General features: G+C 37.8%; 1 non-coding gene across 1 annotated transcript; it reads right to left on the bottom strand.

Moving 5' to 3' along the window:
• Nucleotides 1-14,883: 14,883 nt before the first annotated feature.
• LOC141679809 (small nucleolar RNA R71) lies at nucleotides 14,884-14,990 on the bottom strand. Its single transcript, XR_012558188.1, has one exon. It is a non-coding gene; the product is annotated as a small nucleolar RNA R71 (small nucleolar RNA).
• Between the last annotated feature and the right edge of the window lie 357 nt (nucleotides 14,991-15,347).

Raw genomic sequence — 15,347 nt, 5'->3', positions numbered from 1 at the left:
TGAGGTTTCCAGAACTTGCAAATTTTGGATTCCTGTTTTGAAAATATTCAAAAATCATATTTCCTATTTATTTTTATTATAAAAATTCGTTTTTAATTTCTGAAAATTCCAAAATTATTATTTTAATTCCAAAAATTATTTTTAATTCAAAAATAAATCTGAATTAATTAGTTAATTAATTTCAATTAATTTTTAATTGATTAATTGGTCAATTAATTCAAAAATTAATTGATTAATTGATTTAATTAATTATTAATTGATTTTAATTAATTATTTAATTAGATTTAATTATTTAAAAGTGATTTAAAAATTCCAAAAAATAGTTTCAAGCTTTAAAATATTATTTAAAATTATTTTAAAGGCTCGATAATTATTATAAAATTGTTTTGAAGCCATAATTGGCCAACCAAACCTTGTTTATTACTCCGAAATTGATCCAACGACCCGTTTTAATTCTGAAAAATGTTTTAAAAATCATTTTAAGTACCCGAAAGCTTATTTATGACCCGAGACTTCTTTATAAATGATATATCATTGATTGTGTGACGTGTTATGTATTATATGTGACTTGTTGGTTGACTATCGGTCTGTGTATTCGATATTGACTTCTTTATTGTGTAACTTTCCATCCGTTAATCGGATTTGGGTAAAACGAAGGGTAGATAGAAGTATGTGTTGAATAGAATCGTATGAGTTGAATATTGATAGATGCTTATGATATGTGAGCAGAAGAGGCAAAATGTAGGAAAGGGAAATAGGTAGTTGAGGAGTAAGACGGTTGAGATTGGAAGCGAGTGCAGTATAGTAAGCTAATACTAGGCAAGTGTTCTGAACTTTCTCGAGATATTATAGTGATTGATAGTCCTGTTTTATATTGCAAGTGCTTTGAAGCACTGAACCCTAACCATGATTCCAGTTATTGATCTTGAGCCGTAAACCTAATTCTTTCTTGACCATTGCTTGTTGTATACCCAAATATGAACCACAAATATACGATACTACTCCACAAATACATACAAACTAAATACCATACACTGAATCAATTTACCTACATACTCAAACCATTGTATCTTATGCTTTAAAAGACCAAATCCTTGAAACTCTAAAATGTCATTTCCTTTGTTATCCAATTCTTTCCTTACCCAGCATCCAAGCTTTGAAATTACCTTATTGATCCTTATGAAGATTAAAACCCTTTCATTATTAAACACTCATTGTTGTTAATGATTCTGTTTATTGTTTATTATTGCCTATTCTGTTATTATGTTAGAATTGGATTGTTTTATAAAATTGTGGACCAGATTCGTGGTCAGACCATATAATGGTCAAGTTAGGCCAATGTGTGCCTTGGATCCAGTAGTTAGAGCAGTGCTGTGTGCTTTGCTCGGGGTTAGTGTGTGACTGATCAGCAGCCTAACCTTGTTTTTTTAAAATAAAAATATAATATCCAATTCTAAATCATAATCCATTGTTCACTTGATATCATAACTATGTTCACCTGATGATCATTATTCTCAGTTTTGTCATTGTAACTTGCTGAGCTAGTTAGCTCATTTGTGCGATGTTGTTTATATTCTTTCCAGTTAAAAAGGAACCAGTTGGTAGCGAGGATCCCCAGTCCAGCGCGAGAGCTAGGGGTTCTGGTTGATCGAGTTAAGCTAGCAGGCTTCTTTTGAATAATTTGAGTTTGTAAAAGTTTGTAATAATGTTTAATACTCAGTTTCGAATTTGAATAGATGGGATTTGATCGGTATGTAATATATTAGTGTGTTTGGCTTGTGTGCATACTTTAACCTGTTGCGATCCATGGTAGTTGTTAAGTAGGGTCACTGCATATTATTATTATCTTTATTATTGTTATAAGAAGGTTATAGTTAAGGTGTGTGTGTGGACCACAAACTTCTGACCCTAGTTTGGAGGGCGCCACAGGTTTGGTATCAGAGCTACAGGTTATAAGTCACTGACCTAAGCCTAGGTTGACGGGAATGGGTAGAGGGTTAGGATTAGAAGTAAGGAATAGAATGATAGAACGTCGAGAGGTTGAGTGTTACGGTATAACTGGTATTAGTATAATTCGCGTCGTGGTTCGAGATTCTTATATTGTGATATGATTTCAGATAGCAGCGATGGCCGACTCTTTTATTCCCGTATCAGCTGATCACTCAGAGCCTTCAGTTGGTGCGCCATCATCGGATCCACGTCCTGTTATTCCACCAGTATTGGCTATTCTACCTCCACCTGTGTTGCAGCCCGTACCACTGCAGGCTATTCCACCCCCAGGCATGAGGCCACCTATCAGAGGACCCCCACCAGCTGATTCAGATTCCACTGGGCATTCAGTTGCGAGTGCCCCATTTCAGTCCACATTGCCCCCAGTTCCTTATTACCGGTATGAGGCTCTTCTATTGGAGCGTGATTCCTTGTTGGCTCAGATCAGAGAGCTACAGCATATCATCAGGACTACAGATGTTGATCATGGTGTGAGGGAGCTTCGAGAGGAGATTCATGTGACACGGAGGGTTCTTGAGGCTAGGCTACATGGAGCTACCCTACCTGGCAGAGGCCCTGATGCACTGATGGGCTGGGCTACTAAGGTGATGGAGGACTTTGAGAGGCTGGCAAGACCAGAGTTTCCTTGGAGCTGAGTCAGAGATTCAGAAATGGAGATACTGAGTAGAGTTGTATGGTTATATAGTATGTACAGTAGTGTGTAGTGTGTATCAGTAGGCTTTTGAGTTGTATTTACAGACTAGCAATGTTGACTAGTGAGTAGGTTGTTGTACCCTTTTGCTTTTACTTTCGAAGCGTCTTTACGCTTGTACTACCCAAAACTTTTGATCTATATATAGCAGTACCTTTTCTTTCCATTACTGTCATTTCCTTTATTGCACCTGTTTTACTTTACCTTATTTATTGTACCAGTTATACCCCGGGATACCATGTACCCTGTTTTCCCTAACTGTTTATATTCTGTAAAGAAGCATGCAATTTATTTAGTTACAACTGTTTTGAAAAAGAGATATTTCTGTTTTACAAAACTTTTCTTTTATGCAAAAGATTTGATTCAAAAGCTAAATAAGTTGTTTGATTCTTTACAGAAAGTGCCTCCCAGAAGAAATACCCGCACCAATACCCAAAATGAAGAAACCAACAACAACAATAACAACCAAGACGATACAAACCCGAATGTGAACCCAGGACCCATAGACCCAGCAATAGCCCAGATTCTTCAAATCTTGGCCCAACAAACAGTTCACCTGGCACAACAGCAACAAAGACAGACCAATCCCCAGGTAACTTTCAAAACTTTTCAGGCAATAAACCCACCAGAATTCAAGGGTTCCTTAGAGCCAATTGAAGCAAATGTGTGGTTAAAGGAAATAGAGAAGGCATTTGCCTTAGTAAAGGTAAAGGAGGAACATAAATTTGAGTTTGCAAGTTACTATCTGAAGAATGAGGCCACCTATTGGTGGGAGATGGTGAAGACATTGGAAGGTACAGATGTCATTACTTGGGAGAGGTTTAAGGAATTGTTTCTAGAAAAGTATTTTCCCCAGTTTGTTCAGGATCAGATGGAGCTGAAGTTTTTAGAATTAAAGCAAGGGAACATGTCGGTGGCAGATTATGAAAGTAAGTTTGAGGAATTGTTAAGGTATGTGCTGTCGTATGTAGATACTGACAGGAAGAAAGCTAAGAGATTACAGCAAGGCTTGAAGCCATAGATCAGAGGAAAGGTAGCTATTTTTGAATTGGAGACTTATGCAGGAGTTGTACAGAAGGCCATGATCGCGGAGACAGAGAGTGAGATGTCACAGAAGGAGAAGGAAAGTAAGAAAAGGAAATTTGAAGGGAGTGAAGGTCAGTCACAACCAGGAAAGTTTCCAAATTTTAAGAAGGGCAAGTTTCAGCCAGGGAGAAATTTTAATTTCAGAAGACAGAATGCAGGAGACGGAGGCCAGGGCAACCATCCAGTTAATGTGAATCAGTCGAATCAGTTGAGACTAACTTTTCTGGGTTGTCAAGTATGTGGAAAGAAGCATGGAGGAATTTGTAACAAGTTGAATGTGGTATGTTTCAAATGCAACCAAAAAGGGCACTATTCAAGGGAGTGCCGAAATCAGCCAGCAAGAGAGCCAATAAATAAGGATCAGCCTATCCGGAATCCAGCAGTGAAGGTTCCAGCCATTGGATTTATGTGCTTCAAATGTGGAAAGCCAGGACATATGGCCAGGGATTGTAAGACACCAGCTGCAGTCAGTAACGCATTAAGGATTATGGGATCTACCCCAACAGTGAATGAGACTCCAAGGGCTAGAGTTTTTGACATGTCTATGAAGGATGCTATCCAGGATACGGATGTCGTGGCAGGTACGCTTAATATGAATTCTTTATGTGCCAAAGTTTTAATAGATTCGGGAGCAACTCGATCGTTTGTTTCACAGGATTTTGTTAGTAGGTTAAACTGTCCATTTGAGTATTTAAATGAAATAATGACTGTGGAATTAGCAAATTAAGAACGTATATCTGTTAATCAAGTTTGTGGGAATTGTGAGATTGAGATCTCTGGTAGTAAATTTTGTGTAGATTTGATACCATTTAAGTTAGGAGAATTTGACGTTATATTAGGGATGGATTGGTTATCTAAGCATGATGCCCAGATAGATTGTCGAAATAAAAAGGTAATGGTGAAGATGCCAGATGAAAGGATAGTAACGTTCAAGGGATAGAAGCAAGTAAAGAAGTTCTTAACAATGATTCAAGCTAAGAAGTTATTACGGCAAGGATGCGAGCGTTTCGTAGCATATGTGATCGACAGAAGTTAGGAACCAGAAAAACTTGAAGATATTCCAGTAGTGAATGAATTTCCAGACGTGTTTCCCGATAAATTGCCAGGACTTCCTCCAGATAGAGAAATTGAATTTGCGATCGACTTAGCACCTGGAACAGAACCAGTGTCCAAGGCACCGTATAGAATGACGCCCGTTGAGATGAAAGAGTTAGCGAAGCAATTGCAAGAGCTGTTGGAGAAAGGAGTAATTAGACCCAGTATGTCCCCGTGGGGAGCACCGGTATTATTTGTCAAGAAGAAAGATGGAAGCATGAGACTGTGCATTGACTATAGGGAGCTCAATAAGCTTATAATCAAGAACAAGTATCCGTTACCCAGAATTAACGATTTGTTTGACCAATTGAAGGGAGCCAAGTATTTCTCCAAAATTAATTTAAGATCGGGATATCATCAGTTGAAGATCAAGCCAGAAGATATACCAAAGACAGCTTTCCGAACAAGGTACGGACATTATGAATTTTTAGTAATGTCTTTTGGATTGACCAATGCCCCGGCAGCATTTATGGACCTGATGAACAGAATTTTCAAGGAATATTTGGACAAGTTCGTTATTGTATTTATAGACGATATTTTGATCTATTCAAAGACGGAAGAGGATCATGCGGAACATTTAAGGACAGCTTTGGAGATTTTAAGGAAAAAGAAGTTATATGCTAAATTCTCGAAGTGTGAGTTTTGGCTACAGGAAGTTCAGTTCTTAGGACACATAGTTAGTAATAAAAGGATCAAAGTGGATCCGGCAAAGATCGAGGCAATTACGAATTGGGAGAGACCGAGAACACCCACCGAGGTAAGAAGTTTCTTGGGATTGTCAGGATATTATCGACGATTCGTCCAGAATTTCTCAAGAATTGCAACACCATTGACAAAGCTTACACGGAAGAATGAAAAGTTTATATGGAACGACAAGTGTGAAGAAAGTTTTCAGGTGTTAAAACGACGATTAATCACGACACCTGTTTTGTCACTTCCAGACGATCAAGGGAATTTCGTAATTTATAGCGATGCTTCTTACAAGGGATTAGGATGTGTTCTTATGCAGCACGACAAGGTGATTGCGTATGCATTAAGGCAATTGAAACCACACGAACAAAAGTATCCTACTCATGATTTGGAGCTAGCAGCCATAGTGTTTGCTTTGAAGATTTGGAGACATTACCTGTATGGAGAGAAGTGTGATATTTATACGGATCACAAGAGTTTGAAGTATATATTCACCCAGAAGGAACTTAATATGAGGCAAAGGAGATGGTTAGAGTTGATCAAAGACTATGATTACTCGATTAATTATCATCCCAGTAAAGCGAACGTTGTAGCAGACGCATTGAGTCGGAAGGAAAGGTTGAATGTGTTATCAGTACCTGAAGATATATATAAGGAATTTCAGAAATTAGAATTGGAAATTATAGTTTGCAAGCCTGAGGAAGCGAAAGTATACAATATGACTTTCCAACCGGAATTATTGGAGAAAATAAAGAAATATCAGGAAGATGTAATGGATCAAGATATAAATCGTTTGGTAGGTGAAGAATTATGCACGCAAAAGGATGACCAAGGTATTCTGAGGTTTTTATCTAGAATTTGGATTCCACCGGTGACGGAATTGAAGAATGAAATTCTAAAGGAGGCACATAGTTCGAGGTATTCCATCCACCCAGGGAGTACCAAGATGTATAGAGATTTAAAGAAGAATTATTGGTGGCCAGACATGAAGAAGAGCGAAATTGCAGAATGGGTTAACAAATGTTATACCTGTCAGAGAGTTAAAGCAGAGCATCAGAAACCAAGTGGATTGCTACAGCCATTGGAGATTCCAGAGTGGAAGTGGGAACATATTGCTATGGATTTTATAGTTGGATTACCAAGGACAAGGGCTAATCATGATGCCATTTGGGTTATAGTGGATAGACTTACCAAGTCAGCTCATTTTCTGCCTATAAATGAAAGATTTTCGCTCGACAAGTTGGTCCATAAGTACTTAAAGGAAATCGTAGTTCGTCATGGAGTTCCAGTGTCCATCATATCTGATCGAGATCCAAGATTTAATTCAAGATTTTGGAAAAGTTTTCAAGAATGTTTGGGAACGAGATTGAATATGAGTACGGCCTATCACCCCCAGACGGACGGCCAAAGTGAAAGAACGATCCAGACAATTGAGGACATGTTACGCGTTTGTACTATTGATTTCAAAGGAAATTGGGATGAGCATTTACCCCTGGTAGAGTTTGCTTATAACAACAGTTATCACGCCAGTATTGGTTTGCCACCCTATGAAGCCCTTTATGGACGCAAATGCAGATCTCCAGTATATTGGGATGAAGTAGGAGAACGCAAGATACTTGGACCTGAACTGGTACAGCAGACAAAAGGAAGTTGTTGAAATTATGCAGAAGAGATTGATAGCCACACAAGATCATCAGAGGAAATACGCAGACCAGTCAAGGAAAGACATGGAATTTGAAGAAGGAAGCTTGGTATTACTGAAAGTATCACCGTGGAAAGGACTAACAAGATTTGGGAAGAAAGGGAAGTTAAGTCCAAGATATGTTGGACCTTTTGAGATCCTAAAGCGCGTTGGCAAAGTAGTTTACGAGTTGGCGTTACCACCGCACATGGAGCACATTCACAATGTTTTTCACATATCGATGCTTAAGAAGTACAATCCAGACTCCAGGCATGTAATAGAATATGAACCAATAGAGCTTCAGGCGGATTTGTCATATGTAGAAAGTCCGATAGAGATTCTAGAGGAGAGAGAGAAAGTATTGAGAAATAAAGTGGTAAAGTTAGTAAGAGTATTGTGGAGAAACCCAAAGGTTGAAGAGTCAACCTGGGAGTTAGAAAGTGATATGAGAGAAAAGTACCCTCATTTGTTTTCTTAGGAGATTCTGAGGACAATATCCTTTTAAGGGGGGAAGGATGTAATATCCGGGATATATCGTGTAATCATTTTTTCTATTAAATAAATACTATGTGTGTTCAGTATCAATTCTGTGAATTAATTGTTAAGTGTTATTTGTATTTGGATATTCAAAAATAATATTAATTGAGTATTTTAATTTTTATTTGTTCAAAATAAAATATAGATAATTGTCATATCTTCCTAATTATTTTTATGTTGATTTATGAATTTATAAGAATCATATGAAATTTATAAAATCTTTTTCCGAGTATTTAAAATCTATTTTATAAAAACGGGAACCAACCGACGTCACCCGTTGTTACATTTTTGGAACCCGAAACTCTTCCGAGAACTCCTTCCTAACCTAATTGTAATATTCCGAGCATTTTCCATGTTTCGACTTTTTCGATCCAGCGTACGGTTTGTCCTGCGCGGGTCCCGGCGCAACATTTTCGATAAAATATTCGTTTCGGTAAATCAATAAAACTCGTATTTTCGATAAACGGGAGCTTTTTATTAAACTATCACAATTATCACTTCGTAGTACGTGTAACCAGGCGCTGAGACCAAGACCGCAGTACAAATTATACTGATTTGGATAATTATCCCGAAAACTGATACCGTTTGGATCAGTTTTTACAAATAAACGTACCGTTTTTTATCCGGAATGATCCAACGGGATACTAATTTTCCGTAAATATAAATAGCATTTTACCGTATTTTATTTCTTATCAAAATCATTTGCAGAGAGATAATCATATAATTTTACAGAGAAAAATCATATATTCATAAACTGTTCCAAGAATCAAACTACTATTTGGAGGTGTTATTGAAATCTGCTCGGGAAGCTCTAGTAACCAAAACGGAGGTTTTGAAGGGTACTATCAGATTATACAAGTTTCAGAACTGCAGAATCAAAGGTTAATTTTATATATTTTTATTTATTTTCGAATTATTTTGATTAAAAATATGAATTTTTGTTTGGATGATTGTTTGTATGATTTGATGACTGCATGTTGTAGAGCTTATTTTCCTGATGATTTTGATATATTATACGTCTGATTTGGAGTTCAATAACATGTTCAAATTTGAGTTTGATTTTCAAATTTCAAAATTAGGGTTTATAACCCGTATGAATGTTTTCAATTGAAATTTGGGGGTTTTTGATTCAGGGGTTATTACATGTTGATTTATAGTGGGTTGTGTTCCTTATGAAATTTGCAATTGATTGATATATAGCTCATTAACAGAGGATGCTTGAATCGTAGGGAGTTGTCTTTTTAAGTTTTACGATGTTCGCCGGAAACCGGCGATGTTCTTGGCTATTTTCCGGCCAGGACAGGGATGATTATTGAGTTTTGATTGCATGAATAAGTTGCTGGTAACCTGAAGATTAACTCTGGACAGTTTGGTGGCCTGAAGTGGCCGGAATCGTATTCTCCGGCCACACTCCGGCGAGTCGACGACGGGGCTGGCAAAATTGCAAACAGGCCCCTGTAGTTTTGAAAACGATGCAGTTTGGTCCCTGAGGTTTCCAGACTTTGCAAATTTAGGATTCCTGTTTTAAAAATGTTTAAAAATCATATTTCCTATTTATTTTTATTATAAAAATTCGTTTTTAGTTTCTGAAAATTCTAAAAATTATTATTTTAATTACAAAAATTATTTTTAATTCAAAAATAAATCTGAATTAATTAGTTAATTAATTTCAGTTATTTTTTAATTGATTAATTGGTCAATTAATTCGAAAATAATTGATTAATTGATTTAATTAATTATTAATTGATTTTAATTAATTATTTAATTAGATTTAATTATTTAAAAATGATTTAAAAATTCCGAAAATTAGTTTCGAGCTTTAAAATATTATTCTAAATTATTTTCAAGGCTCGATAATTATTATAAAACTGTTTCGAAGCCAGATTTGGCTAATCGAACCCTGTTTATTTACCCAAAATTGATCCAACGACCCGTTGTAATTCTGAAAAATGTTTTAAAAATCATTTTAAATAACCGAAAGCCTATTTATGATCCGAGACTTCTTTATAAATGATATATCATTGATTACGTGATGTATTATGTGTTATACGTGACTTGTTGATTGACTATCGGTCTATATATTTGGTGTTTACTTGTTTATTGCATAACTTTCAATCCGTTAATCGGATTTGGGTGAAACGAAGGGTAAATAGAAGTATGTGTTGAATAGAATCGTATGAGTTGATTATTGATAGATGCTTATGATATGTGAGCAGAAGAGGCAAGACGTAGGAAAGGGAAACAGGTAGTTGGGAAGTAAGACGTTTGAGATTGGAAGCGAGTGCAGGATAGTAAGCTAATACCAGGCAAGTATTCTGAACTTTCTTGAGGTATTGTAGTACTTGATAGTTTTGTTGATATTGTAAGTACTTTGAAGCACAGAAACCGAAACCCTGATTCCAGTTTTGAACTTGAGCCATGAACCTTATTCTTTCTAAGCCATTGATTATTGCATACCCAAATATGAACCTCAAGTATACGATACTACTCCACAAATACATACAAACTAAATACTGAACACTGAATCGAATTACCCACACACTCAAACCATTGCATCCTATGCTTTGAAAGGAAAAATCCTTTAAACCTTGAAACACTGATTCCATTGTTATTCAATTCTTTCATTACCCAACAGCTAAGCCTTGAAGCTGCCATATTGATTCTCATGAATCCTGAAACCATTTCATTATGGAGCATCCAATGTTGTTAATGATTCTGTTTATTGCTATTATTGCTTATTCTATTATTATGCTAGAATTGGATTGTTTTTATAAAATTGTGGACCAGATTCATGGTCAAACCATATAATGGTCAAGTTAGGCCAATGTGTGCCTTGGATCCAGTAGTTAGAGCAATGCTGTGTACTTTGCTCGGGGTTAGTGCGTGACTGATCAGTAGCCTAACCTTGGTTTTTAAAATAAAAGTATAATATCCAATTCTAAACCATAATCCATTGTTCACTTGATATCATAACCATATTTACCTGATGATCATTATTCTCAGTTTTGTCATTGTGACTTGCTGAGCTAGTTAGCTCATTTGTGCGATGTTGTTTATATTCTTTCCAGTTAAAAAGGAACCAGTTGGTAGCGAGGATCCCCAGTCCAGCGCGAGAGCTAGGGGTTCTGGTTGATCGAGTTAAGCTAGCAGGCTTCTTTTGAATAATTTGAGTTTGTAAAAGTTTGTAATAATGTTTAATACTCAGTTTTGAATTTGAATAGATGTAATTTGATCGGTATGTAATATATTAGTGTGTTTGGCTTGTGTGCATACTTTAACCTGTTGCGATCCATGGTAGTTGTTAAGTAGGGTCACTGCATATTATTATTATCTTTATTATTGTTATAAGCAGGTTATAGTTAAGGTGTGTGTGTGGACCCCAAACTTCTGACCCGGGTTTGGAGGGCGCCACACTGGGGGTCGGTTGGATGCAGCTCTGCTCATCCCTGAGGCTGGGGGCTTCAACGTCGTGCAATCCTTTCGCATGTGCCCCACCTTTCCACATTGGAAACACGTTACATTGGGTCGGGTGCAGTTGTTGGCAAGGTGTCAGACTTGGTCACACCGGTAACATTTTAGAGGGGCTCTCTCCTCGGTACACACTCCAAGGTGTCTTTTTCTATATGTCTGACATCCATGTATTGGGACACGGGGTTGGCTATGGAATGTCGCCCTAGATTGTCTGCCGCCCTGGCCAACACTCTCACTCGGGGCCTTTCTGAATCTGGGGCCTCGTGCAGGTTGGGACACTACTCCCCTGACGAACCTGCTTGGAAGGCTCCTGTTCCCAGTTCCTATTCCTTTGCTTCCTATTTTCCTCTTCCTATTTTCCTTTTCCCTCACACTCTACTCACTGCCAGCATCAACAATCTAGGCTTTCTGTAATAAGGTGGCATAGTCTGTCAGCTCTAACACTGCCATTCGGTTTTGGATCCACTGTTTCAGGCCAAGCTGAAACCTTCGCGCTTTCTTCTCTTCGGTATTCATAAACTCAGGCACGAATCTCGACAACTCAGTAGATTTGGCCTCATATTCTGCTACAGTCAGCTTATCCTATTTCAACTCCAGAAACTTAATCTCCATATGGGTTTCCATAAACTGAAGGAAATACTTGTCTAAGAACAGTCGGGTAAATCTATCCCATGGGATCACAGCATCAGTCTCTAGGTTTCGTTTGGACTCCCACCAGTAGTTAGGTTCTCCTTTCAGCATGTAAGAAGCGAAAATGGTCTTGTGTCGTTCCTCAACACCTAGTATCTCGAAGGACTTTTCTATCTCTTTGAGCCAGGCCCGTGCTTCCACGGGGTCGGCAGATCCTAGAAACTCTGGGGGTTTGAGAGATTTAAAGGCCCTAAAGGTAGTGGCTGCAGTCTGTTGGGCAACATGTGGCTGTGGTGGAATAGGCTGTTGGTTCAGATTTGCTCTTAACAGTTCCATAAATTCATTCACGGGGTTCACTCCCTGATGGGGATCCTCAGCCTTTTCTTCTACATAGCCTTTTTCATCATATTCGTTATAGTCTAGGTCCTCTTCACTGTATTCATTCACTACAGGGTCGGGTTCATTCCGTTGTTGGTTAATAGATTCTGCGGGCTGCCTGCTTCCTCTTCTACAGGGTGGCATTATTCTGATAATGAAGATTTGTCAATATAGTTGCAATATTTTATAATTGGATTAATTTATTCATATGTAAGCATGTCATCTATTATCTAGCATATTTTTATAAGGAGCAATAATATGGACATCAATTTCTTAATAACTGCTAGATATATAATTCTTAAGGTCTCCCCCTTATATCTGGGGGACAAAACAACTAGCTGAGTTCATACATGGCTGATCATAATACATCACTACATGTCCTGAATACTGAAACGCAAATACATAAGCCGTATACCCTGAAGGGCTAGGAACGCTATCTACTACTAGCTATCCTATCAAATTTGGTGACAAGTCACCCAGCTTTCTTCAAGGTCCATATCTAGTAACTAGTCCCTCAATCACTGTCACTGCACGTGAGGTCACTGATAAGTGGCATTTTATACCACTTAGAACATCTTAAAATGGCTTAAATTGGTGCCTTGAAATCAAGTATTTTGTGTATTTGATGCGTTTTTCTAGTGTTTATGCATTTCAGGGTATTATTTGCATTTCGGAGGAGTAATCATCAAGAATAAGCCTTGGCATGTGTTTACCATTGCGAGAGGAAAGAAAGGGGCAGATTACGGCGAAGAAATGGAGCAAACTCAGGATTTTTCCAGTAGGGTCCTGAGCGCCCACTCAGCTATGCTGAGTGGCCGTGCAGGGTCGGGAAAAAAGATAAAATATTTTAGACTTCTACTTCTGTTTGGCTTCCAACTTCTATGTAATCTGAGTTTTATGGGACTATTATATAAGTAGATTTGGAGACGTTTTCACGAGGGGAGGATCGTGGTATTAAGCAAGGAGCGAAGGAGATAAGGAAGAAGACCGTTTTAGCACACAACAATGAAGAGGAAGCATACTTTCTTGTGATTCTTATTTCGTTGTAAAGTTGGATGCTAGTTTTCTTACTTTGAACCTAATTACTCTTGTGACGTACTCTGATTTAATGTAATTAGTTTAGTTATTATTTTCTTGTGTTTGTTTATCATGATTTCATATGAACCCATGATGACGATAAGTGCTATTATGGGCTAATCGTGATCATGGGGTCGCAACGGATTTACTATGGAATTTTTTAGTTAATTGTTTAATACCTTAGTGTGTGATGATTGTATGATATCTAGTATTGGTTGTGCATATTCGTCTTATGTGCGTCGCAAACATATAAGATAGGGTGTTAATCTCTTGTGAAGCGACGGTGAATCTTGAGATTTAGAACTTGCCATGCTAGCATAGGTTCATGTATGATGTGCATGATTAGTGGGTAACTCTAACAGTTTTATTCGCCCTGTGTAATCAAAAGGAATAACTTGTACTTAATTCATTATGTTGTCAATTTCTGTAGAAATATAGGAACTCAACATAATTGATGCCTATTCAACTTTTATCTTAATTGTGGATGCTTGGTAGAATGGTATTAGTACAATGAAAGTTGGCTTTTATCAGTTTCGTGTTATTCGATTAATGTCATCACCGTTGCATGCTAAAGGTAATAACAATAACTATTGAAGGAAGTAGTAATGAAGTTGTGATCTCATGAGTGTTTTAATATTGTTAATTCGAAGTGTTAATTAAATGATTAATTAAGTAATTAATTGTAGTTAATATTTAGTCAACAATTCTAAGTGTCAGTGTCTTAACATTGAGAAGTAATTATACATTGGTGCGTGAGTTTAATTAAACAATAATTAGTCTGAGTCTCTGTGGGAACGAACTAGAAAGTATTCTATATTACTTGCGAACGCGTATACTTGCGTGAATATTAGCGTGTGTTTTCGCCCAAACAAGTTTTTGGTGTCGCTTCCGGGGACTCGACGTATTTGTTTAGTTTATGTACTTACCATCATTGGTCATTAGGACTCAGTGATTAGGACGTAGTTGTTACTTATTGTTTCTGGTTGTGTTTCAGGTACTGACACGAGCATTTATGCAAACTCATTCTCGTACTCGTAAGAGGACTTTAGACACAGCTGAGGAGACAGACGAAGTTCTTGATATTCCGGAGATGATAGATTTTGAAGATTCGGATTCGGGAACTGAGCAGAAAGAACCAGTAAACATGGGTGATCGTATTGTTCAGGCTGATCCAGCTCTTATGGACTTTTCTCGGCCTAAAATTGATGACATTCAATCAAGCATTCTTCATCCGGCTATTCAAGCTAACACCTTTGAAATCAAGCCGAGCATTATTCAGATGGTGCAGAATTCTTTTTGTTTTGGAGGAGCTGCAACCGAAGACCCCAACATGCACATAAGGAATTTTGTCGAGATCTGCAGCACTTTCAAGTATAATGGAGTGACTGATGAGGCTATCAAGCTGAGGCTTTTCCCATTCTCACTGAGGGACAAAGCTAAGGACTGGTTACATTCTGAACCAGCTGGGTCCATCACTACTTGGCAAGATCTTGTGCAAAAGTTTCTGGTGAAGTTTTATCCGATGGAAAAGATTGCTGCTATGAGGAGTGCTCTTACTCAGTTTGCGCAGCAACCTACAGAATCTATGTGCGAAGCTTGGGAAAGTTACAAGGAAATGTTGAGGAAGTGTCCACATCATGGAATGCCCGATTGGATAGTGATCACTGGTTTCTATAATGGTTTGGGGGCCCAATCTCGGCTCATGCTCGATGCAGCAGCTGGAGGCGCCTTATGGGCTAAAAGCTATTCTGAGGCTTATAATCTTATCGAGACTATGGCTGCAAATGAGCATCAAAACCCAACTCAGAGGATGATGCCTGGGAAGGTAGCAGGTATTCTGGAAGTCGATGCAGCCACTGCTATTGCAGCGCAGCTCCAGGCATTGTCGATGATGGTTGATTCTCTAGCTACATATGGAGTTAATCAAATAGTTATGATTTGTGAGCTTTGTGCAGGTTCTCATGCTACGGATCAGTGTTCTCTTGTCAACGAATCTGTTCA

The sequence above is a fragment of the Apium graveolens genome, chromosome 1 (assembly GCF_009905375.1).
Source record: "Apium graveolens cultivar Ventura chromosome 1, ASM990537v1, whole genome shotgun sequence".
NCBI classification, from domain to species: Eukaryota; Viridiplantae; Streptophyta; class Magnoliopsida; order Apiales; family Apiaceae; genus Apium; species Apium graveolens.
This window is presented reverse-complemented; position numbering and strand designations above follow the sequence as displayed.